The sequence below is a fragment of the Panthera uncia genome, assembly GCF_023721935.1.
Source record: "Panthera uncia isolate 11264 chromosome C1 unlocalized genomic scaffold, Puncia_PCG_1.0 HiC_scaffold_4, whole genome shotgun sequence".
Taxonomy (NCBI): Eukaryota; Metazoa; Chordata; class Mammalia; order Carnivora; family Felidae; genus Panthera; species Panthera uncia.
Window position 1 is genome coordinate 9,257,669 of NW_026057585.1, and position 25,469 is coordinate 9,283,137.

The 25,469-nt window shown below is 42.3% G+C and overlaps 1 protein-coding gene and 2 long non-coding RNA genes across 7 annotated transcripts in view; 1 reads left to right on the forward strand and 2 right to left on the reverse strand.

The window, feature by feature from the left end:
• The window catches only part of HIPK1 (homeodomain interacting protein kinase 1), a 50,795-nt gene extending 40,818 nt beyond the window's left edge, over positions 1-9,977 (reverse strand). For 2 of the 5 annotated variants that reach the window (XM_049616525.1, XM_049616522.1), the window contains exon 1: positions 9,480-9,688. The gene's annotated coding sequence lies outside the window, so the exon portion shown is untranslated. Of the gene's footprint in view, positions 1-2,841; positions 3,347-9,479; positions 9,689-9,880 lie in introns of those variants that run through there. The other 3 variants (XR_007454640.1, XM_049616523.1, XM_049616524.1) reach the window with 3 other exon arrangements.
• Positions 9,978-12,670: 2,693 nt separating this feature from the next.
• On the reverse strand, positions 12,671-21,642 carry LOC125912232 (uncharacterized). Its single transcript, XR_007454641.1, has 3 exons — positions 21,572-21,642; positions 14,473-14,592; positions 12,671-12,748 (listed from the first exon to the last, which is right to left on the reverse strand). It is a non-coding gene; the product is annotated as an uncharacterized LOC125912232 (long non-coding RNA).
• Positions 14,626-25,466, forward strand: LOC125912233 (uncharacterized). The gene is made up of 2 exons (XR_007454642.1): positions 14,626-14,988; positions 15,116-25,466. It is a non-coding gene; the product is annotated as an uncharacterized LOC125912233 (long non-coding RNA).
• Positions 25,467-25,469: the final 3 nt, after the last annotated feature.

Genomic DNA, 25,469 nt, shown 5'->3' on the forward strand with positions numbered 1-25,469 from the left:
AGTTTAGAAAAACCACAAGTAAAATATAACTATCTGGCTAAGATTTTATCTCACACATTTTCTAAAACATGTTTCCGAGCACAGAAAGTTCAACTTTTTGTTCTAAATACACAACCGTAAGCACTCTTTGAGACTCAGCAATAGTAGGTCATATTGCTAAAAGAGCATGAACATCTATGATGGTTTATAAAATAATGAGCATGATAATAACAACAGCTTAGATGACTGATCCCTTACTATGTGTCAAGTAGTAGTCTAAACACTTCACATGTATTACTTATTTAATTCTCACCCTATGGAGAATATACTAACATTATTTCCACTTTACAGATGAGGAAACTAAGACACAGAGTGTTTAAAGTAACTTGCCCCAAATAGCACAACCATTAAGTGGCAGCACAGGTATTCAAACCCAGACTCTATGGCCACAGAGCTCACTCCACAGCTGTCTTCACTCCTGCCCTGATTAGCTTTCTATTTTTTTTTTTAATGTTTACTTATTTATTCTTGAGAGAGAGAGAGAGAGAGAACGTGCGTGCATAAGCAGAGGAGGGGCAGAGAGAAAGAAGGAGACACAGAATCTGAAGCAGGCTCCAGGCTCCGAGCACTGAGCACAGAGCCCAACACAGGACTCAAACCCACAAACCCATGAGATCATGACCTGAGCTGAAGTCGGACACTTAACCAACTGAGCCACCCAGGCACTCCCTGATTAGCTTTTTGATCAATTATTTAAATTTAGACATAGATGGCATGCTTATAAAATTTACAGATGAACCAAATTTGGGCAGGATACTCAATATATTGCTAAGGAACAGGTCCAAAAAGATAACAATAGGGTAGAAACCACAACACAAATCTAGCAAATGTAATTTAATACAAATACAGAATCCTACTTAGGTCCAAAAAATATGACTACCACAAAGCACAAGGATAAGAAATACAAGGCTTAGCGGGAGCATACGTATACGAAAAACACTTTCAGTTGGTAAGAGAAACATTATGTGATAATGTTCCCCTCCCCTCAAAAGCTATTTCAATCTTCAATTACATTCATAGAAATAGTGTCCAGAACGTGCTGGACAAAGTGAATGCTATCTACTCTGCTCAGGTCATACAATATTTTAATAGTGTTTAGCTCTGCCCACTACAATATAAGAGGACCACTGATAAAATGATCAGAAAAAAGTAATCAAATGATGTGAAACCTATAGAGAGGATCTCCTGAAGAACCACAGGAAGTAATTCTTACAAAAATTATGGAGAAAGGGGGTGAGAAAAGCCCAGCTTTTTGTCCCTGAACATCCGTAAATATCTCAAGCTCAATAAACCCCAAGACTCCCAAAGCTAAAACTTTTAGAATAAAGTCCAAACCACTGACATAGCATATAAGCCATTTCGTATTTATCTTCTCTCTTCTCGACCATGTAACACTCAGATGCCTCAGGCTCTACATTAGTCCTCCCTCTCTTGTCCACACTTCCCCCGTTTTCAGTAACTACTTCCCAGGGTTAGTCATCTGCAAAAGATTCTCCAATCTTTATTTCTAACTCAGACTTCTCTCTCCTGAACTTCAAATTCTTATTTCCAAATAACAATCCCACACTGCAATTTGGATATCTTGAATATACCTCAAATTTAACATGTACAAAATTAAATTTATGAGCCTCGACCCCACCGCCAGTATTCTGTCTCAGTTATGAGACACCACCATATATACAACATCTCAAGCCAAAAATCAGAGAGGAAATGAGTCTCAGTTTCCTCATCTGTAAATTGGTGATAGCAATACCTACTTCATGGGGTTACTCTGAGAATTAAATTATTTAATACATATGAAGTTCTTAGTGTCTGGAATTCATTCTTCTCCCTTTATTACTTCATCTTTAATCTATAACCAAATCCTACCAATTCTACCACCTAAGTATATTTCAGATCAGCCATTTTTTTCTACCCCTATTGGGACCTTTCTAGTTCAAACAGCCAGGAGCCTCCAAACTAATCTTGAATGCACTCTGGGGATCTTTGTTTTTAAATTATGCAAATCAGATGACTGCTCTCTCTTTCTTAACCACCTTCCTCCTCCTGCCTCCAAAGTTTTCCATTGCTTTGTGGATAAAATCCAAAATCCTCAATCTGCCTTAACAAGCTCTACAAAAATCTGGTTCCTGTCTTCCAAAATCTCCCATTCCAGCCATGCTGCCTGCCCTCCTTCCAGTTCTTGGAAGGCCCTCTGATATGTTGAAGATTTTCTTCTGGGAAAACCATTCATTCTCTCTCACACACACATACACCACCATCCTTCCCACCATGCACACCCATAGCATCCTGCTCCTCCCTTACAACTTGAAATTATTTATTTAATGTTACTTACATTCCCAGCTACAGGATAGTTGCATGATAGGTGCCATATCTGTCTTGATGTTTGCTTACATCACCAGAAACTACCAGACTCTGGCAATATACAGACAGGCAGTATTCACTGGATGATTCTGACCCTTACATACCAACCTCCTATCTACTCCCTACCACTCATTAAACTGCAAGATTTTCAAATGCTTGGTTTTATTTTTCAAATATCCCTCTCTTTTATCTGTGCAGTCTCTGAGATACAGGGGAAGTTTCCACTCCGAAACACATAGTATAATTTTACCAGTCATAAGAGAATAAACACACACAAGAAAGGAAGGAAGCGTGACAAAGGATGTTACAGACATAAAAAAGCAATGTGTACATTTCTTTGTGACTGAATGTAACTAAAAACCATCTGTACTGGACTAGACAGCTGGAATGAAGAACAAATCCTCAGCCTTCAATTTCTAAAATGTGATCTGGATTTACCTTAAACAAGAGTTTCCATAATTTACGTGAACCTTGAAGACAAAAAAGTGTAAATTAAAAGTTAAAGTCAGTGCAATTTAACTCCACAGCTAGGAATTCATAAGTCATCTTGTTCTGCCTATATCACTGACATAATACCAAATTATAATAGAAGAAAAATGTTAAACAAAGTAATACCTTTACAAAATTTACCTATTAAAATTTATGCAAGAATATTTATCATAAAACTGAGCCAATTTTTGAACAATGAAAGGAAGCAAATTTTTGAAATTTGTTTTCCATTGTGTATCTGTTGAGCTACTAATTTTAATAATCTATGAAGAAACAGGAGCACAGGAGTGCCTGGGTGGCTCAGTCAGTTAAGCGTCCACCTGCAGCTCAGGTCATGATCTCACAGTTTTTGAGTTCGAGCCCTGCGTCGGGGCTCTGTGCTGAGAGCTCAGAGCCTGGAGCCTGCTCAAATTCTGGGTCTCCCTCTCTCTCTGCTCCTCCCCCACTCATGCTGTCTCTGTCTCTCAAAAATAAATGTTAAAAAAATTAAAAAAAAAAAAAAACAGGAGCACAAATTTTATATACCTAAAAATATTTAATGAAAGCATTTGAATACAAAATTTGTAGTTTGTAGCTATGTCTAAGAATATAGAAGCCTAAAGTAATAATACTGAATAGAATTCATGAAGTTTAATGCCAAATTTTTGAAAGTACATTAATAACGAAATATTTTTTAAAATATTACATTTACCAGAGTAATGTTATAGACAACTTTCACCCAATACACAAAATAATAGATACTGGTGGTTTCAAATCTTCACATTGAGCACTGCAAAAAGCACAAGTTCTAGGAAATTTTTCTGAAAGTTTAAGTATATAAATAAATGAATATAAGTCTTATTCAGTAAGACAAATTTCTATGTCTGCCCACAGGGAAAGAACAATCCAGAATTTCACTGGCCTTCCCCACAGCATGTGTGTATGGTAATTAATATCATGCCAGTGTGGCTGAGACTCATCCTGACCTCAACAAGGACTAGGTGAGGAGAAGATACAAAATCAAAATTGCCTAGAAAAATCAACACTCTTATTTATATAATTCAGCTACAAGCAGCCATTTTTAGACATAAGATAAAGATACTATGTTCCATAAAATTTGCCTTTGCAAAGTGGGGAAGCAATTTTCTTCCTAGGGTGAGACCTCCCAAAGGAAGATATAGAACAGGATTAACATCTGTGGAAAACTTACTATGTATCAGACTCTGCTAAGTTACAAATATTCTCAACTCACATGAGAACAGCTGCCAATAAAAGTTATTTCTGACTTCTTGAAAATGTCCTACCTCTTGACTCTAATAATAAACTAGTCTTTTCATTTCATACCTGATTTTTCAAGTATTTAACCATCTGAACATAATGACAAATTAGGCCACTGCATTAATCTGGGAACTAGAACTAATAGGCAGAAAGCTATTGATGCTTGTATTAATTGCTAAACAGAATTGAGTCTTGCTAGAACCCAAGGCTTTCAAAAGCAAAAAAATTAACAGCCTCCCCATTCACTCCCTGAAATGGTCCCATCTATTTAACAACATTTATTATGGGCAGCACAGGTAGGTACCCTTACTGTAAAGAATTCAAATATTATAACTATGAATGGAACAGTTGGTTATGACAACCAAGATAATCATTTGTCAGAGTTCTGTCTTTACCCTTCAGATAACTTCCATCTTCCACACCAATAATAAATTCCTACTGCTTTCACTTAGTATCATCTTTGCCTCTTTGATACAATTTAACAATTGGTGACCTAAAATAACCTAAAATCAATACTGTATGTTGACTGCCCGCCTCTGAGGCACTTGTCCTCGGCTGACATGTACACAGATGTACATATTCTCGAGCACGCTGATATGTAAAGAATATTCATATCATTCAAGTAGGTAAGTGAGAAAACACAAGCTGTAAAAGTAAAGCAAGCAGGTTTGGGAAGAAAACTCCTTCACTGCAATATCATCTCTCTCTCCACTCTACCCATTTCTCTCCACCCCTGCTGACAATCCTGGACTAAGCCTAACTTACCTCCCCCAAATGGTACTCTCAAGCCTCCTTTTTAAGCTTTCTCCCAATTCATTCTTTACAACTGAAGTTTTAAAAAGCGCCAATCCGTCCCCTGCCTAAAACCTTACGATAAAGTCCAAAATCTCTAAATTTCCAGCAGTGCTAAATTTCTCCTATCCTAGTTCCTTCACACGTAACGTTCCCTCTCTGAACTTTGTTTTTGCCTGTTAGCCTTCTCTTTTTCTATAACTTCTGCTTATCCTTTTAGTGTCTCTGCTTTACTCTCTCATTCACCCCAGGCACATGGCTGTGTTTACCAGTCCCTCTCACCAACAGAAAGTGATGTGTGGGTGAGCTCTTTGTGTTCCTTTCCATTTCCAGCAGCAAGAACCTATGGAGACCCAGGTTCCACCATGAGACCACATCCAAGGGAGGCAGAGCAGTAAGATGTAAAGAACTGTCTCTGGATGATCAGAGCAGAGCCGCCTGCCCACCACGAATGCTCAGTTCAACCCGGAACATTTACTTCAGGCTGTTGCATGAGAGAAAAACTATTTTCCTAGGTTATGTACATTTTAGTCAGCCTTATGCTGACAAATACACTCAGGAAAGCCTTGCCCAGACCACTTCATACTAGCTTACGTTTCCTGGTAAAGGCTCTCATAGCATTCTCTACCACTTCTTACCACTCACCACACTTGTACTTACTTATTTCATTTATTCACTTAACAAACATGTATTGAGTACCTAATATGTCTGCCTGGCACTTTTCTAGAAACTAGGGATAACAAGTGGTGTTCCAGATGGACAAGTTCCCTCATCTCTTGGAATTTACTTTCTGCTGGGAAGACAAATACACACACACACATCCAAGAAAATAGTAGCTAGTGATAATGCTATGATGAAAACACAGTAATATGATAGAGACAGTGGGAAGGGGAGACATACTCTAGATCTGGTGGTCAGGGAAGGCCTTGCAAGGTGGTAGTACTTACACTAAGACCTAATTGACAAGAAGGAGCCACTCCAGTGAAAGAGAACAGTTGGTGCCAAGGCACATTCTTGGCCTATTTGAAGAAGAGATCCAGTATGGATGGAATAGAACAGGGAAGAAAATAATAGAAGCAGGGCCCAAAGAGGCAGACAAGGGCCAGATCACATATTAACTCATGAGGTCACCCTAAATTTCATTCTAAGTATGACTATTTATTTCAAAGTTGACATCCAAACTTCAAGTTTCATGAGGACAATTCTCAGTATCACAGAAGGTTTCTTTCTTTCTTTCTTTCTTTCTTTCTTTCTTTCTTTCTATCACCAGAATCTATCACAATGGTTAGCATATAGTATGTGTCAAATGTTTGCTAGGATGAATGACTAGAAAGAGATCACATAATTCTCCATATGTAAACATAAGGGGATCTCAGGTGTCATTCTAAATTAGAGCAATATTCAAGTGAGACAGAAATTATAGTCCCTTGCCTACAAGAGAATATATAGATTAGTTTTCTAAGTGTAGTGATACAAAAGGAAAAAATAAGCTTGAAACCCTAAGGACACCATTTGAATGAAAGTTCCCCACCCCTTTCCTGTAGCACTTTCCTTCAGAAGGAACCAACAAGCCAGCTCCCCAACCAGTATGCAAAGAGAGGGTGTGGAATAAGTGGTGTTAGCTGATGAAAGACTAACTCTACAATTCTATGTAATTTACAGCCATATAATCAATATTTTGTAATATCTTGGTAAACTGGCTGATGGGTACTTTCCTTCTAAGCAGGACAAGTCCCATAAAGTTTAGAATGAAGAAAGCTATACCTCGAGGAGTTTCAAGCACAAGGAAAATGTCAAATTAACAGCGTAGATGAATATGGAACATAAACGCTGGGATGACCCTGTTTAGATCCGTCAGCAAAGGCCTAAGGAAAACAGGACTTAAATAAGGTAACAACAGGTTGGCAGATGGAAGGTAGAACAAGTTCTTTCAGATGAGATAACTTTTACCAGTATGCCAGGGAATGTGGAAAAATGAAAAACTGTTTCTAGGAAGGAGATGTATTTGAGAAGCAGAAGACACTAGCAAAAAGTACAGAGTCTGACAGCTAAAATGGACCTTACGAGATTCTTTCCAAAACCCCCTAATTCCAAGATGAGAAAAAGGAGACCCAAGAAAGGCAGACAAGTTTTACACAGAGCTAATGAGTAACAATGCTGGCAAAGAATTCAGGTCTTCTGATTCTTTTCCACTAAACACTGGGAAAGCACTGTACCAGGTGCCCTTAAAGATTCCAAAAGAAATACACACGTTTCCCTATCTTCAAAGAGCTTAGAATATTGCTCAGATGATATAACCGAAAAGAGAGAGAGAAATATAAAAACAGGATGTAAGTTTTTTTAAAGAGACAAATTATGCTCTACAAAAATACTTAAGTCATGTAGGGAGCTGGGAAATTAGGAACAAAAAAGGAACCAAAAAGCAAATCAGTGACTGTTGAGGTAGTACTTGAAGGAAAAATGATTTTGATCACTTGTGTTCAGAATGGCATGAAATGTAAGGGAAGAGACTGGGGAGAAATTAATAACTGTAACTTTAAAAAAAAACTAAAAAAATATGGATTGCTTTATGCAGTCTTGAAAATGAAAATAAAAGGACAGATCAGGAAGTTCATGTTTGCAAAATTAGTTCAAATTACAAAAGGACCGGTTACAATATATAACCAACAACAAGTTGCACAAGTTCCAAGTGTAAGAAGTTTACAGGGCAGGTCTGGCTCCCTGATTTCTCCCAACACAACCAGTGACTAAGCTGTGCTTATGAAAACAAAACCACAGAATGAAGAAATTCGATTTTCCAGAGAACTGTGAATTTTGAGATTGTCTTCTTTTTCTTTTAGGAGGGAGTTCTGGTTTGGTTTTCAATCTCGAGTTACCAATCAACTTACTCTACAGTCCATAAACCTATAATATCCAAAAATAGTATAAACTATTTATGAGAATCACAGCAAAAGTCCTACTTACCAACTAGAACCAGTAGACACATTTACAAGATCTCAATCGCCACTTTACTCATCAGATGCTTTACTGGCTTGGCTGCCTTCAGTCCCAACCACAAGTGACTTTACCAGAATATCTTTCAAGCAAGGAGCAGTATCTTGAAGTGAAGGATACCAGTATTGTAACACAGAACCCAGAACCCATTACGTGTGGAGGTCCAAAATCACCAGCTAAATAACAATTATTAAGTAATAGGACTTGTTAGATTTTTTAATGTTTTACAGAAAGCGTTAGACCTACATAAATAAAAACTGGTAATGATCTGAATTCTCTACAATCTCTAAATCTCACACACACACACCAGATCAGGAATCTAAAATAGCTTTACACAAACAAGAACAAAATTGTAGGTTTCGCTGAGGGCATCAGCCACTTAATTTAACCCCACTTCATCAAGAGCAGGAAGCCAGGCTGCTGTTTTCATCAGTTACTAAGGAACAAATAAGATAAAGGATAGAGCGGGCAGAAGAATTTTTACAGTTGAAATGAATACTTTGATGCAATCACTGAGAATTCCCAAAGTGTCACTAAGGAAAAGCACCTCGGGCGGCCGAGTCCATCTACAACTGAGGTCGAGGCTTAAGCGGAGGAAAGACAATTGGAGCTTGGGATTGTTTTTTCCCCTTCTCGAGCCCCTCCCCCCTTCCCCCACCTAAACAGGAAAGAAAACGCGCCCAGCATAAACACAGGCCAAGGCTCACGACTTGTCACCACAACAAACTGGAGGTTGGACCAGCGCTCCTGGAGACCGAGCCCCAAGTCTTGGTTGCTAAACACAAAAAGGGCCTCTTTCCCACAGACCTATGAAAGTGCGGGCCTTACCCAAGAGTTTTTGGTTGTTTCCTCACCTTCTCTCTCTCTCTCTCTCTTTTTTTTTAACGAAAGCTTTGGGAAAGCGGCGACAGCAAAAGTTTCCCTCTGAGCCAGACCTCTAGATCCGCCTTGCACAGACACACATTAGGTGGGCTGGTCCCACGTAGTCTCCACCATCATTACAAATTACAAACCTAACGATTAAAGAACAGAAGCGGAGAGGACAGAAAAAGCTTCCACACCCACCCCACCACTGCCGTCCTTTCCAGGCACCGCTTTCTGGTCGCAAAGAGCACAAATAACCCAAAACCATGGTGATAAGCAGAGCTGTGAAATGCACACGCACAAGTCACACGCTGGGAACCTGCCACGACGGCCGTGGGGTAGGGGGGTGGGAGGGAACCGGCCGGGTGAGGAGGCGCAAGGCGGCCCCCTGTCATCTAAGAACAACAACACGCCCCGAAGAGAAGTGGCAGCAGGCTGGGGGAGTTGCCCCGAAAACAAACCCGGAGCCTTCGCGCTTTCCCGAGGACGCAAGCCCCTCCGCGGCCGCGAACGACCGGGCCGCAGGACTGGGCGCCGGGTCCCGGGTGGGGGCGCGCCCAGGGAGGCGCCCCCCGCAGGCCGGGCGCCCCGAAGAGCCCCGCGGCCCGGCCGGCCCCGCCTCGGGGAGCGGATGGGAGCTCGCTTCCCGCCGAAGCCCCTTCCCGCCCGGCCCGACTCACCGCCGGTGGGTCTGGTTCTCAGCCGCGAGCTGGGGCTGCCGTGAGGAGGCGGCGGAGGAGACGAGATCTGGGGCCCCGCCGCCGGGTCATCATACCCCCCGCGCGAGCCGGCCCGGGCCCCGGCCCCCGCCCCCCGGAGCCGTCCCCGCGCCTGTCCCGCGGGGGGCGCCCCCTCAGCCTCCCGCCCGCTCCGCCGCCCGGCCCCTGGCCGCCGCCGCCGCCGCCTCAGCCCCGCGCGCTCCCGCCTCGGCCTCCTGCTGCCGTCCGGGGCCACCGCCGGGCCCCTGGCTCCGCAGCCGCCGTTGTCGCCAGACCCGACGAGTCGAGCGCCGAGCGACCGCCCCCCCCCGGCGGCCCCGCCCCGCGGGAACCATTCACCGGCCCCGCGCCATGACACCTACTGAGGCGGAAGTGCCGAGGAGCGGGACGATTAGGACGACAACATAGTACAGATGGGAGTGGGACCGGGAGGACCTCCGTGGGGAGCCAGCGTGGATCGAGTGCGGGGGCCGGATTCCCCGCCCCCTCCCTCCCCGCAGCAGACTCCGCGGTGATTTAAAGGTGCTTGGTGGCGGTGGGGGGGGTCCAGCTGTAAAATGTCATCCCAGCCAGTGTGACATCACCACAGTCTAGTGTGACACCCCCAGAGATTGGGCAGCGCGCAGGGAGGCACTGCCTACCCGGGAAGCCACCCTGCTGGTGAGGAATTACCTCAGTTTAGGCTTTAACGTTTCGTTGCAGTCTGGAGACGTTCTAGCAGAGTGGCCTCCATGTACGGGATCTGGAAGCCTCCACGTACATCAGGAGCCCCTCACTAAGGCTCTTCCACTGCCGCCTTAGGAACCTGGGTTTGCATTAGGAGGTGAGAAAGAGCAGCTGTGCTCTGGACCCAGCACCTCAAAACGAGCTGTGAGCAAATGCTATGGTAATGTTCTTGCCTCTACCAGGAGGTGGTAAGGCTGGGTATTCAGGAAACGAGGTGCGTTGGGCACAGAGCATTCTGAAAAAATGGACACTGAAAACTAGGTTATCCTTACAGAAAGACAGTTGCCGTCTTCCAGAGTCAAGAGACTGTAGGACTTCAGATGTACCTCCCGCTGTGTAAAATGTTCTTATTCCTAAAGTAGGGACCATTTTTAGAGAGACAGTAATATAATCTACTTTTTTCTATCCTGCAAGTGCTGGAGGCAGCAATGATCTGAGCCCTACAAAGTGACTGGTCAGCACAAGGGGTGTCTGCATATACTCTTTGAAGAGGTGGACAGATGTGGCTACGTTAAGATTTTCCTATTACACTGTACTTCTCAGATCTCACTTGTACGTTCTTGACCTCTTTGGATCCCCATCTCCTCACCAAAAACAAAACAAAAAAAAAAAAGGAATTTTTGTGAAAATGTGTTCATACTTTTGTGAAGAAGTGATAATGCTAAGTTCCTACGTTAGGCTTTCTTTTCTGGCTTAACAACACAGGGAGCAATACTATTATATTGGGAACCGGAAATTTATTTCCCTAGGGGACCAAGGTTAGCAAGTGTTCAATCTCACAGGGCAGTTTTGTTTGCTTATTTTCACAGGGAATTTAGAGAACATAAAGTTCTACATTGGGCTGACCTGGGAAACATCAAAATAGAGAGAGTGGGCAAGTATGCCCGCTTGGGGAGCCAGGAAAAAGGCAGAACTTGAGCTCTGGTGTGGAAACTGATCGTGCTCAAAAGTCAGACTTCACACACACACTAATTGCTCACCATGACTTGGCTCAACCAAACTCCATGACCTGCTTCTAGGCCCCTGTTCGCTCAAGTTATGTCCCTTCCCTCTTTTCAAACACATCTCAAAATTCAGCCTTAAGGAGCCTTTCCTGATTGACCCCCATTTTACTCTAATCATTTAATTCTGCATCATCATCTGTCTACTTAATTGATTTCCTTGTGCCTTATTTGTTTATTCTTGTCTATTTTCATGGTTCTCAGGCCATTTCCTCAGCCTGCCTCACTGCATGGAGACCTTCTCAAAATCTGCTTTTTTTCCCCTCTCTAATATCATTCATTTATCCATCCAACAAATTGTATGCCTGCTTTATTCCAGGAACTCTCCTAGATACTGGGTCAGATGCCAAATGGATATGACATGAACTTTTCCTTTAGCTTACAGTCTAGTGAGGGGGGAGAAAAATGCATGGAGACATATATAAGACTTGAATGACAGAGCCAGGGAAGACTTTGGAGAAGGAGATATTTAAACATAAAATGGTCAAAGAAATGTCAAAGTTTAATGTAGTTAGGGTTCATTTGTCCATTCAGCAAATATCTATTAATAGAGTATCTTCTGTGTGCCAGGGACTGTATTAGAAATTAAAGATACAAAAAAGAAAGACATGGTCCATGCTCTGAAAGGGCTTACAGTTTGGCAGAGAAGTGGCAGGATGTGGAATTAGTAAGGTAGATTGAATTGGATTTTATTGTTTTAATATTTATTTATTTTGAGAGAGAGAGAGAGAGACAGAGGGAGAGAATCCCAAGCAGGCTCCTCCCCATAAGAGCAGAGCCTCCCCGCACCTCCCAGGGTTGGGGGAGGAAAGCAGTTTCAATCTAACGAATTGTGAGATCATGACCTGAGGCAAAATCAAGACTCTTAATCCGACTGAGCCACCCAGGTGCCTCTACTGAATCAGATTTTTAAGTTTATTTATTTATTTATTTATTTATTTATTTAGAGAGGGGGAAGGGCAGAGAGAGAGAGAGAGAGAGAGAGAGAGAGAGAGAGAGAAGCCCAATCAGGCTCCACACTGCCAGCACAGAGCCCAGTACAGGGCTTGAAACCACAAATCGTGAGATCATGACCTGAGCTGAACTCAAGAGTCTACTGAGCCACCCAGGCGCCCCCTGAATCAGGTTTTAAAGGCAATGAAGGTTTAATCAGACAGGTAATTAGAGGTTTAATCAGACAGGTAATATGAAGGAATCTGTGCTTTAAAGAGAGCTAGTGGCTGGAGGATGGCTGACTAGAATGTGTAACACTAAGGATAAGGCTCCATAGCTCAGGGGTTAGAGCACTGGTCTTGTAGAATGTGTAACACTAGAGAAATCCTAATTAGAAAGCTACGATGATGGGGCCTGGGTGGCTCAGTTGGTTGAATGTCCGTCCTACTTACTTTTGACTTTGTCTCAGGTCATGATCCCAGGGTCGTGGGATGGAGCCCTGTGTTGGACTCCTGCTTGGGATTCTCTCTCTCCCTTTGCCGGCCTCCCCTGCTCACTCTCTTGCTCTCTCTAAAATAAAAAATAAAAATAAGCTATGATGAGGGTTTGGTCAAGCAGAGAACATGGAGAGAAAGGGGCAGATTGAGAACTATTTCCTCCCAGACAGAATCAGTGCAGCCACAGAGGTAGACGGAGCCAATGCCAGTTGGAAGCATTAAATCTCACCTAGGGTATAACATTCCCCTTGGGCCTAGAGCCTAGATTCAGTGTTGCAGGCAAGAAGTCACTTGCTCAGGAGCTGCAGAGCTTAAGGCCAACTAGGAGAAGCTGACCAAAAGGCTGTGTCATGAGAAAAGTTTAATCAAAAAGCTAGTCAAACTATCAGAACAAGTAGTGAATCCAAGGGGCCAGGAAGAAAAGAGAATTCAAGCAGAAGCCAACAGTTCTAAAACAGGGAAAAACGATATGAGAGTAAAGGCCCAAAGGAAAGGATGGGGGGCAAAACATGCAAAAATCCTTTGAAACGAGAGGGAATCCTCAATGACTTTTAAAATCTAGTCTCCAGAAAGCTTTTTATTTGGGAATAATTCCAAACACACAGAAAAGTTAAAGAATAGTAAAAAGAGTACTCCTATATCCTTTATCCTTTACTTGGATTTGTTTATTAATATTTTGCCCCTTTCGCCTTAACAATTGCAGTCTCAGACAATATACATACACATTTTTTTTTTCTGACCATTGGAAAGTACATTGCAGGGGCGCCTGGGTGGCTCAGTCGGTTGAGCCTCCGACTTCAGCTCAGTTCATGATCTCACAGTTTGTGAGTTTGAGCCCCACATCGGGCTCTGTGCTGACAGCTTAGAGCCTGGAGCCTGCTTTGAGTTCTGTGGTTCCCCCTCTCTCTGCCCCTCCCCCACTCGCACTCTGTCTCTCTGTATCTCTCAAAAATAAATAAACCTTAAAAAAATTATTTAAAAAAAAGGAAAGTAAATTGCATACACCATGCTCCTTTATCCCTTAATACTTGAATGTCCTAAGAATAAGTACATTCTTTTACATACACCATATATACAGTTGTCAATTCCAGGAGACTTAACATTGATATAATACTTTAATCTACCGTTCATATTCCCAGTTTTGTCACTTAATCCAATAACATCATTCTTACCATTTTCCCCCTTCCCATATAGGATCTAGTTTAAGATCATACATCGCCTGTCTCTGTAATCTCCTTCAATCTGCACCCATTCCCTAGCTTTTCTCTGTCTTTGATATTTTTGAAGAGTACAGCCTGTCCCCTTTGTTTGGACAATAGAATGTTCCTCATTTTACAATGGTTATTTTTATAGTTTGTCTCACATTTATTCATTATTAGATCCCGGTTATCCATTCCTGGCCAGAATACTACATAATTGATATTGTGTCCTTCCCAGGATATGAAACCCAAAGTCAGCTGATGTCACTGTCCCTCACTGGGCGGTAATAATTTTGGTAGTTGAGGTGTCTGATTCCCCCACAGGATACTTACTATTTTGTTTCTAGTAATAAGCAATCTGTGGGGAGAATCTTAGACCATGCAAATATCCTGCTTCTTGTTAAACAGATTCCCCTAGATTTAACGTCTATTGATGATTCTTGTTCGTAGCAATCCTCCCTTATCTCTCATTAATTAATTAATTTAGTTGTCTATTAATGCTACATAGGTTCATGGATTACTATGGTTTTCAATAATTTATAATTCCTTATGTACTTTATTTGGGTGCTAAAATTTTCCAGATCTAGTCAATGGGAACCTTTTCAAACTGTGGGGTTTTTTTTAGCATGTCTGAATGTGAGATGTTCTGGATTAGTCTTGATCCTTGCAGATTCACCATTCCTGGGAGGCTTGGATTTCTCCACTGGATGCCTTGTATCTGGCCGGGGGGGAAAAAAAGGGGCGGGGGGAGGGGGCGGGGAGAAAATATGTATTATTTGTGTGGGAAGTTTTTATAGGCCAGGCCTGCAGGTAGCAAACACATAGATCTACTCTGCATACGTTACATTGGTGGGAACTCAGGAATGTGGATGCTGCTAGAGAGATTAGGAGATGACAAAAATCTCTCTGTATGGCCAAGAGGAAAAGAGGCATGACTCAGAAAAATTAGGCCAGTCTCTGTCACACTTGTCCAAAAGCCATTCCCTATGTTACATTTTCCATATTAATAGAATTCCAGTTTTATACAGATAGAAGGAAGATCCTTTGATTTCAAGAAAGGTGGCTTCCTCTCACCAAATCAGGAGATAAATCACAGTGGACCAAACCAGTCCTGGTAATTCCATTTCTCTTTACCAATGACTAATCTAGGGGTGGGTATAGGACTCAGTTCTGGTCAACAAAATAGGAAGGGAAGCCTACTGGGAGGCTCCTAGGAAAGTTTTTCTTTTTGTATAAAAAAGACAGGAACTTCACAGAAGAAATTCTTTTGCTCCTGCCTCTCTTTTTGCTGAGACAAAGGAACAAAGACACCAGGCCTGGAGCTGCCATGGCCATCTTGTGACCATAAATGTGATAGCAAACAAAGATGGACACAGCATGCTGAGGACAGCAAAGGAGACAGATAGAAAGAACGGGTCCTTGATGACATAGGTAAGCTTCTGAATGAACCTGGAACTGCCCACTACTTCTGGACTTCTTTTTTTAAGTAAATAAATGTTCTTGTGTATCAACAACACTATTAGACAAGTTTTCTATTCTTTGCAGTCAAAAAAATTAGTCTTAAGCAATATAGGAGAGAACTAAGAGAGATTTTCTAGAAGAAGGAGCTAATTGGTGGTGTCCAATCTGAGAAGTAAAGGAGAATAAGGATGTAAGAGTGGCCAGTGGATTTGCAATTAGAAACTCACTGCTGATCTTGGTAAGAGCAATTTTAGTGGCATGGTGGGGACAGAAATGATGTGATTTCTACAAGGGATTTTTCCTAATATGAGTGGTGACTGACAAATGAGGAAGGATGGTTTGGTCCAACTGGGTGATAAAATCTACTGTAGTCACTTCCCATATTCAGCTCCTAATATCCAAGGAAGCTGCTTGGGTCCTTGCCGTCTACTTTGGCTACATCTGAGAAATCATGAACTGAATCATTTTCATTGCTCTCTTTGCTACTCCCCACAGGAAGGAGCCAGGAAAGGTTGTTCTGGCCCCTTAACTGGTTTCATAGAGGGCAAATCCAGCATGTATGATGGGGACTAAATAGGACCTTTTTAAAACATTTCCTTCCAGGATTTATTGACTGCATATAAGTACCAGGCATTGAGCTAAACAGAATAAAAAGGTGCCTAAAGCACATCCCATGACCTCTGGGTCCTCAACGTAATTAAAGAGATAAATTAGGAACAATTATAACAAGTTCAAGATTGGTCCTCAAAGTGGCATTACAAGTGCTGAGGAATATAGCAGTTAACTCTCTGGAGATCACTGCAGAAGCTTCTAGACGTATCACTGTTGACTGAGCAGGGACTTAAAAGAAGATAGCAGCACTATTTTGGTTAGGCCATCAGTGAGATGTTACTTGGTTTTTTTTTTTAATTTATTATTTTAACATTTATTTTTGAGAGAGAGAGTGTGAGTGGGGGAGGAGCAGAGAGAGATCCCAAGCAGGCTCCATACTGACAGCTACGAGCCTGGTGTGGGTCTCCAACTCATGAACCATGAGATCATGACCTGAGATGAAGTCAGATGCTCAACTGACTGAGCCACCCAGGTGCCCCAGATGTTTTTTGTTTTTAGTAACTCTCTATCTTTTTCATGCAAAATGTGAACAGAAGAATAAATATGCCATTATATTATCATATACAGGAGGCATGAGCTCTTAAGTATGACAGGTACTCCTTGGAAAGAAGTTATTGGTATTTACTAGGCTGCCTGAGAGCCATGGGGTTAGAAACTAAAACCAGAGAAGATGAGTGTCATATACAAAGCTGAGAAGTCAAGTACCCACCTGTGTTAGCAATCCACCTAGGATGATCAGGTGAGTACCCTCCTTTTATAGAGAAAATCTCTCCTCTATATTGTTAGAAGGCCTGGTGCCCTCACAGCCCCCCACACTTCTCAACTTCCCCAGCGTCTCCCCCACTAAAGCTGGGTTGGTTGCTGGGCTGAATAATACAATGGCAGGTAGGACCTGGCTTCCCTGCTCTCAGGTGTAAGTCTTGCTAATCTTATTTTCTTTTTGTATCAAAAGAGGACATTTTGGGGACTGGGTCCCAGCAGAAATGATGGCTTCGGTGGAAGGGGAGTTTGGAAGAAGGCCATAGCTGTGGGATTAAAGAGAAAGAGTCCAATACAACCAATGGAAAGAAAGGGAAGGTGAAACTAGAGAGAGGTAGTGCTTATACCACATTGTGAATGCCTGAAATGCCACTGAGTTGTACACTCTCAAATGGTTAATTGTGGGGCGCCTGGGTGGCTCAGTCCGTTGAGTGTCCAACTCTTGATTTCAGCTTAGGTCATGATCCAAGAGTCCTGGGATTGAGCCCTGCATCGGGATCCATGCTGAGCATGGAGCCTGCTTAGGGCTCTCTATCCCCCTGCCCTTCCCCCCTGCCCTCACTCTCTCTCTCTAAAATTAAAAAAAAAATTTTTTTTAATGGTTAATTGTGTGTTATATGACCTTCACTTCAAAAAAAAAAGGATTTGCAGGATTCAGAGATAATGAGCAAGAGACTTGATCCCTCGTTTTCCTAATTTTCAAGTCTCCCAGAGACTTCTGGGAGAAGAGCCGTGCCTTAAATACTCATACAACTGTGTCTACTCTTCCTCAGACCTTCCTTCCCCTCTAATGATTTCTATTTCCCCCTTTATCTACACATGACCATCTTACTCCCTCACTTTCTCCATATACCAACACTTTATTCGGCAAGACCAAGGGATAGTGCTTTTCTGTCGCTTTCCCTGAGTCATTGTCATTTCTCATTATCCTGCCCCCAAAATTCTGTAGCTTCTCACCTTCGACCAACTGTTACACAAGCTTTTAGCACCTGCACTCCATATGTCTTTCTGTATTCTCGATTCTAAGTCAAAGCCAAAGCCAAAACAAATGCTCTGGAAAGGGACACAGAGACCCACAGGGGAGAAGGCTATGAATCAGGACAGGAACTTGAAATTCAATCACTGAATATAATTTGTGCTAAGTCATTTTGCACTTCCTACAGACTCAGAAATCAAAAACGCCCCAATGAAGTATCCCTTGCCTAACACAGTTCCTGATATGTGGTCAGTACCAGTAACTATTTGGCTGAGTAAATTACTGAGTGTTTATTCACAGTGTCAAAGCATCAGAATTCAGTTAACTATACAATGGAGTTTTAGAAATCTCAAAATAACAATCTTCATCTTTGGCTGTGAATTTAACTTTATTTTTTTATTATTACTTTGGGAAACTCACTTTTATAAAATCTATAAGCTGTCATCAAGGGATTAGTAAGTGGTTCTGTCCATTGGAGGTGGGACAGGAGGAGGGGCCCTGTCAAAACCCGAAAGGGTAAACTCTCTGATATGAAATAGCCTTCTGCCTGACCAACCTCAGTGCTCCCAGAATGGCCAGTACAGAAGAAAATCATGGGCTTTGGAGCCTTGATGTCAGTAGGAATCCAGAGTCTCCCAGTAACTAGGGTGTGATAGTAGGCATGTTTATAAAGGTCACCTTCCTCATTCTGTTCTAATGTTTATTAATTTTTAAGAGCAAGAGAGACAGAGCGTGAGCAGGGGAGGGGCAGAGAGAGAGGGAGACACAGAATCTAAACCAGGATCCAGGCTCTGAGCTGTCAGCACAGAGCCCGACGCGGGGCTCGAACTTATGGACCACGAGATCATGACCTGGGCCGAAGTCGGACGCTTAACCGACTGAACCACACAGGTGCTCCTCGTTCTTAAATGGAGATGATAAACACCTTCTCCTTACCTCCTTCATTCCCTCCATCAGAAAGTTTCCTCAATGTTACTTTCAAAAAATATCCCGAACCCACTACTATTCATCTCCACGGATACAGACTTTCTGATCTCACAGACAGAAGTGAAATATAGACTATATAATATAAATACTATATAGAATATAATAAATACAGATTTTTCAGTCCTATCTTGATCAAAAGGGAGTGCACGTTTTAGTTATGAATATATTGACTAGGAGCCTTACAGAGAACCAAAAATTACCTGTTCATTCTGGTGCTCTTCTGTAAGGATGTAGAATATTACAACTTGGTGAATTAATCAAAAAGGTTCAATTCAGACTAAATTTGACTATAGTCTATCCTCCATTATATCTTCTCGATCTCATAGATGCAGATATTCAAAGATCAGGACTAATGTTATTCCCAATAAAATTTTATTAAGCTTTATAATAATTTAAACAATTTAGAAAGTGACTATTCTCTACAAAATGATTTTTTTTTCAACTGAAGAGCCCTAGTCTCTCAGAAAATATAACCTTTAATCCCAAGGCTTGTGTTGACTCCAAAGCAAGTAAAACATGTTTCTTTCTCTTAAGTACATAGTTACAAAACAGTCTATTATAGGAAATAGTGTCAATTCAAAAAATACTCCAGTTACTTGTAAAATAAACTCATTTTTTCTTCTCCCTTTCTTTATTCCCCCCAAATATCTGTATATATTTTTGGGTACATATATAGTTATATATATATATATACTTCTCCTTTGTGAAAGCTTTGGTGGAGGCAAAGGTACGTCTTTCTTTCTGTAGCTGCTTGTGCTAAAGTGGTTTCCCTAATAAATTTATGTTCAGACACAATGCAAATCCCCTTTCTTCCAGAAACCCCAGTTCAGCTCACCAGTATCTCTTACAGCTGCAAGCCCTTCGTAACTGGCATGCCTGCTTTCGTTCTTGCCCCATTTTCCATCTGTTGCTTCTAAAAATATATATCAGATATCTCCCCCCTACTTTAAAGCACTCCAGTAGCTTATGCTTAGACTAAAGCCTAAACTTCTTACTTTAACCCGTAAGTCACTTCTGACCCCACTTCTGCCTTCCTCTCTGAACTCCTCTTCTCCCCCTCTGACACATGCTCTTTTCTTTTCTTTTTTTTTTTTAATTTATGTATTTATTTTGAGAGAGAGAGAGCATGTGCGCATGCATGGGAGGGGCAGAGAGAGAGAGGGAGAGAGAGAGAATCCCAGGCAGGCTCTGCACGCAGAGCCCCCACTCAGGGCTCAAACTCATGAACCATGAGATCATGACCTGAGCCGAAGTCAGATGCTTAACTGACTCAGCCACCCAGGCACCCCGACCCACGCTCTTCTTAATGTTCCTTAGACACAAAACTCATTCCCATCACATGGTCTTTGCACTGATGCTACCCTCCAGGTCTTCACCTTGATGAGGGAGGGTGGGGGCAAGATGAGGGCAAAGTACAGGCTAACAGCACCCAACCCCCCCCCCCCCGCCAGCTGGGATATGTGTGATATTCCTTGGACACTCCCAGCTGGCTGCCCAGAACAGGGGAAAGGAAAGAAAGCAGATGGTTGACTGATAGAGATCACAGTCATGCAGGACAGGAGTCTCCTTCAAGTTATGGATAACTCAGTAAACTGCAAGAAAAAGGCAATCTTCTCCATAGCCTAATCTCCAGAAACCTATAGACTCTGTTTCCTGGAGCCCTAATATCACCCTCATCATGATGTAAAGGGGGCTTAAGTGCTTGCCGTGGTGATGTGGGAAACAAAGGCAAATGAAAAATTAAATTCCTTTACTGCCTACAGCCCATTGACAATTCCTTGAAACAGGCAGAGTGACCTTCCTCTAGGAGCTCAGCTGCCTCGATGATGACACTTTGCTGGGGGCAAAAGGGAATCTTGGCTTAACATTACCCTGACCCCTCAAGATCCTGTAAGTCTACTTTAACATATAAAAATTCTTTTGTAAACTTCCTTTATCTCAACTCCCCCAAGATATGCTGCAGTCATACTCCAAGCTTATGGTCCCCTGATATACATCTGAAGGGTCTCATAACAGGTTTTACTGAACGGTAATAAATGGCATTTTCCTAACAACACCTAGCCCCTCAAGGTCCTGGAAACCTTGCTTCCAGAATTCCTTAGAGACTTAGGCTGTCCGTAACCGTCTCCCAACCTCAGGGTATATAATCAGCTATCAGTCACAACCCCAATGCAGCTCTTTTCTGCCCACAGGTCCTGTTCCCATGCCTTAATAAAATCACCTTTTTGCACCAAAGACATCTTCAAGAATTCTTTCTTGGCCATCGGCTCTGAACCCCACCATCACCCTAAAACCCCATTAACCTGACTGGATTCATTAATTTATTCATTCAACCAATGTTGGTTATTAAGAACAGGCTGGGGCACCTGGGTGGCTCAGTTGATTAAGCGTCCAACTCTTGATTTCCGCTCAGGTCATGATCTCACAGTTCATGGGATGGAGCCACAGCACAGAGCCTGCCTGGAATTCTCTCCCTCTTTCTCCCTGCACCTTCCCTGCTCTTCCCTGCCTACAGTGCATGCTCTCTCTCTCTCTCTCTCAAAATAAAATTAAAAAAAAAAAAAAAAAAAGAATCTGCTATGTGTTCTAGACATTATGGATGCAACAGTGAACAAAAGAAACAAACAAAAAAACCACTCCTGGAGTTTACATTCTAGTATAGTACACACTGACCTCAATAAGATCTCAACATTTGTTAGAGTGTTAGAAAGTGGTAAGGGCTCTATGGAGAAAAAACGAGGAAGGGAGAGAGGGAGTGGCTGACCAGGTGGTTGCAATTTTAAACAGAATGACCAAGAATAGTCTCGCTGAGCAAGACCGTGAATGAGGTAAGGGAACCATCTGGATGGTATCTGGATGTAAAACACTGTAAGGAGAGGAAACGAGTGAGGTGAGCACTTACCTGGTACACTGGAGGGACTGCAAGGAGGTCAGCAGGCTTGGAGCAGGGTAAGCGAAGGGTGAGAGAGTCCTAGGAGAGGAGAGAAGGTGGCAGATCGTGTGGACCAGGGAGACCACTGTAAGAACTTCCATTTCTATTCTGAGTGAACTGGAAAGACATTTGAGGATTTGAACAGAGAAGTGACACGGGATGACTTATATCAGGCCTGCTGTGGGTACGAGACCGTGTATCTGCAGGGGAAGAGGCAGATGTTGGAAGCAAGGAGAACGTTGAAGAGGCTCTTGCAATAACTCAGACATGAAACAAAGTCTGCTTGGACAAAGATGGTAGAGGTGAAGATGAGGAAAAGGAAGATTCGGGATATGTTTCAAGGCAGAGTCAACAGGATTTACCAACGGTAGTGTGGGTGGGAGGGAAAGCAAAGAGAAAGGGAAAATAGGAAACCAAGCCCACTAAAGAAACAATAGGATTGCTCAGTAGAATGGAAGTCAATTTTGATGTATGATGTCATGAATTTAAAATGAAACCAGCCAGCCTGGTTGAGGGCTTTCTTCAACAAAATCTAGCTGCTCTAATGCAGATAAAGAGCAGATAGTATAATTTATTCAGAATTGGAGTTTTTCAAGGCAAGTCTGCCTGAGTGGGAGAGAGATAAAGGGAGTTGTATCGATGGACCATGGGATACAGTCAGGTCAAGGTGGGGTGTGAAGCCAAGAGAGGGCTGGCATTGACAATGGAGGTACTTGAGCAAATAACGTGGGTGAAAAGCAGGTTTAAAATCGAGATTTCAGATGTAGTACAATTTCTGGTTAATGACAGGGTGGTGAGGAAGAAGGAAGTAAGGTCTTTGGAGATGAGGAGGTCAAAGAGCTTGAGAGGCTGGAATGTTGAAGTCATCCAGAGTGAAGACATACTTGTGAAGGAGAAAGTGAACACGTGGCAATTTGGGGAGACTGGTGTGCTCAGAGAGCATGGGCACTCCCTGCCTTTCCCTCATACCTTGCCCTAAACATCTCTCCCATCTAAGTTATAGTCTTTTATAACAAACCAGTGATCTGGTAAGTAAAATTTTTTTCTGAGTTCTGCAAGCTGCTCCAGCAAATTATCTAAATCCAAGGAGTCGTTGGAACCTCCGATTGATAGCCAGTGGTCAGAAGCACAGGTGACAACCTGGGCTTGCAATTGGTGTCTGAGAGGGAGGAGAGCAGTCTTGTAGTCTTGAACCCTTAACCTGTGGGATTGGAGGCTATTTTCACGTGGAGAGTGTCAGAATTGAGTTGAATTACAGGACACCCAGCAGGTATTGGAGAATTGTTGGTTGGTGGAGGACGGCGCACCCCTCCTCCCCAGTTTAGGAATTGGGTGCTCAGAACCTTTTAGCAGGTTTTCTCCAAACCTTCTATCCCTGACTCCCTATGTACAGGAGTCTAGTCCCTCCCTGACGCTTTGTTTCTATGGAGCTTGGTTAGTAGGGTGAGTGAGCTTCCCCCAATGTTCTTTGTTGCCCAAAAGCACACTTTATAGTAAGCACATTAAGAATGGGACTATAGCACTGGGAACAAACTTTTCATTCTCCATTCCCCCAAATTATTGAAAATTGATGGGAAGATTCAGAATTGGTAAAATAGCCATAATACAATTGTGTCATAAATATGTGAATATTAAATCAATATAAGTCAAATAAGATCAATATAAATCAAATAAGTGAATATTATAAGGGAAAGACTAACCCAAGCCTAGCCAGAAGTTTTGTGTGATTGAAAGATGATTCAGCGAGCCATCTGGCCGGGAAAAGAACCAAGCCCAAGATTCTGGGAGCTTTCTGTGATCCAGTGGATTAAGGATGTGTTCAAAGTAGACAAATCACCCAGGAATGAGATGGTCAAGGTGGAAGGCCATAGTTAAATGAAAGCACTGTGATCAAAATAAAGACAAGCTTGGGATGCGTTGGTGGCTCGATTCCTGAGTCAGGGGTATCCCTACTTGGGATCCTCTCTCCCTCTCTGTCTACCCTTCCTCTGCTCGTCATTCTCATTCTCTCTCTCTCTTTCTCAAAACAAACTTTAAAAATCAAATGTTAAAAAAATAAAGATAAGCTTAACCATTCTGAGAATTTCCACAGGGAGTTGTAAATTTAGAAGATTATAATGGCAAGCAGAATTATTCTGTATCAATGTAGTGGGGTGTTCCATGGAAGAGGAAGTGGGAAGCACCATGAACTCAAGACAAAACAGCCTGTTGTGGTAGTGATTGGGGAGGGTAAAGGGTGGAAGGCAGGTAACAAACTGACAGCAATTCACTAGTGGTAGCATGGACCCCCAGATGGAATTTCTCCTGCTTAAGGAGCACTCCAAGAATACAGAGAACCAGTCTCCCTGGGAATTGTCTTGACATGGAGAACCCAAGTCCAGATCCCTTTACTTGAATAAGCAGACTCACTTATCTCCCATTTCCAACCACAAAGGGGAGTCTGTATCAGGAGTGAGAGATGGTCCCTCAAAGCCAGCCAGGCAGATTTTTTTTTCTCCAAAGGGACTTAAGCTAGCGTCGGTTTCCTTGTGGAAAAGTACGTGTTTTCCCACAGATCATGAAACAGCTAATTGATCTCTAGGGAACTTCCTTTCTCCCGGTATCTTCAAGCCCAACTGTAAGATCTCAGATCTGTGGGGTCATCCTTAGATTCTAAAAATAAATTGGCTACTTCTAGGTATATGCAATGCAGCACTTTTATATGAGACTATGGAGATAATGAATAAGGCAACTGCCAATCTCTACTATAAGCCGGACAAATTTACTTGAGAATAGTATGGAATTTCCTCGTTATTAAAACACAAACATGCCATCAACATCTAAATCCCTCGAAGCCATTTGCTTCTACTCCCCCATCTGAATTCATATAGATTCCATTTCAAGGAATGTGTGTGATACATCACACGCCAAGAATGGACTGGCTCCCTTGTTGCTAGAAGATAGTGCCAATCTGGGGGCCCTGATACTGAAGACTACCTTATCTCTCCCAGTCACCTTTGGGGAGCAGAGAAGTGAGGCAGCTAGAGGCTCCTGGAGGAACTCAAGCTAAGCCTTATCCACACAGCTGTAGTAAATATTTATGAACTTAACACACAAGATGATTTGCCATGTGTTTACATGTACCTGAATGTACATGTTTACATTCATTTGAACTTAAGGAATCTTCAAGGTATTCTAATACCCTCCTCCTCTGCAGAAAGGATAGTAAGGAAACCTTTCTGGTGGGCAACTGGGCACAATTCATATTAAGAACTTAAAAATTGTAACCCCACTCCCAGTAATTTAAGGAAATAAACAAAATATGCCATGATACATGCACAGCAAAGATGTTCACTGTGTCTAATTGTGAAAAAAGGGCACACAGCATGTTGAATAATATGGAAATGGTTTACTTACCTATGTAAGGCATTATACAACTACTCATAACTACATTTTGAATAGTACTTGATACAAAGAAACGTTTAAGATTAAGAAAGTAAAATGTGGGATTAAAACTATATCCACTGTTACCCCAATTTTGAAAAATAGTATATATTTAATATGTTTATACATACAAAAAAGGACTAGAACAATTGATGTACATGGAGGAATTACAATTGACTTTTTATGTTTTTCAGTGACTTCCAAAATTTCATTTTATACACGGAACAATTTCTTTAGAGAACCAGAGGCTAAGAGAACCAACATCTGAAATACCCATATGTGGTAGACACTGAGCTAAGAATTTTACCACTTATATTTTTGGGTTCGAGCCCTGCATCAGGCTCTGTGCTGACAGCTCAGAACCTAGAGCCTGCTTGCTTCGGATTCTGTGTCTCTCTCTCTCTCTGCCCTCGCCACCCCCCCCCCCCCCCCCCCCATCCCCTGT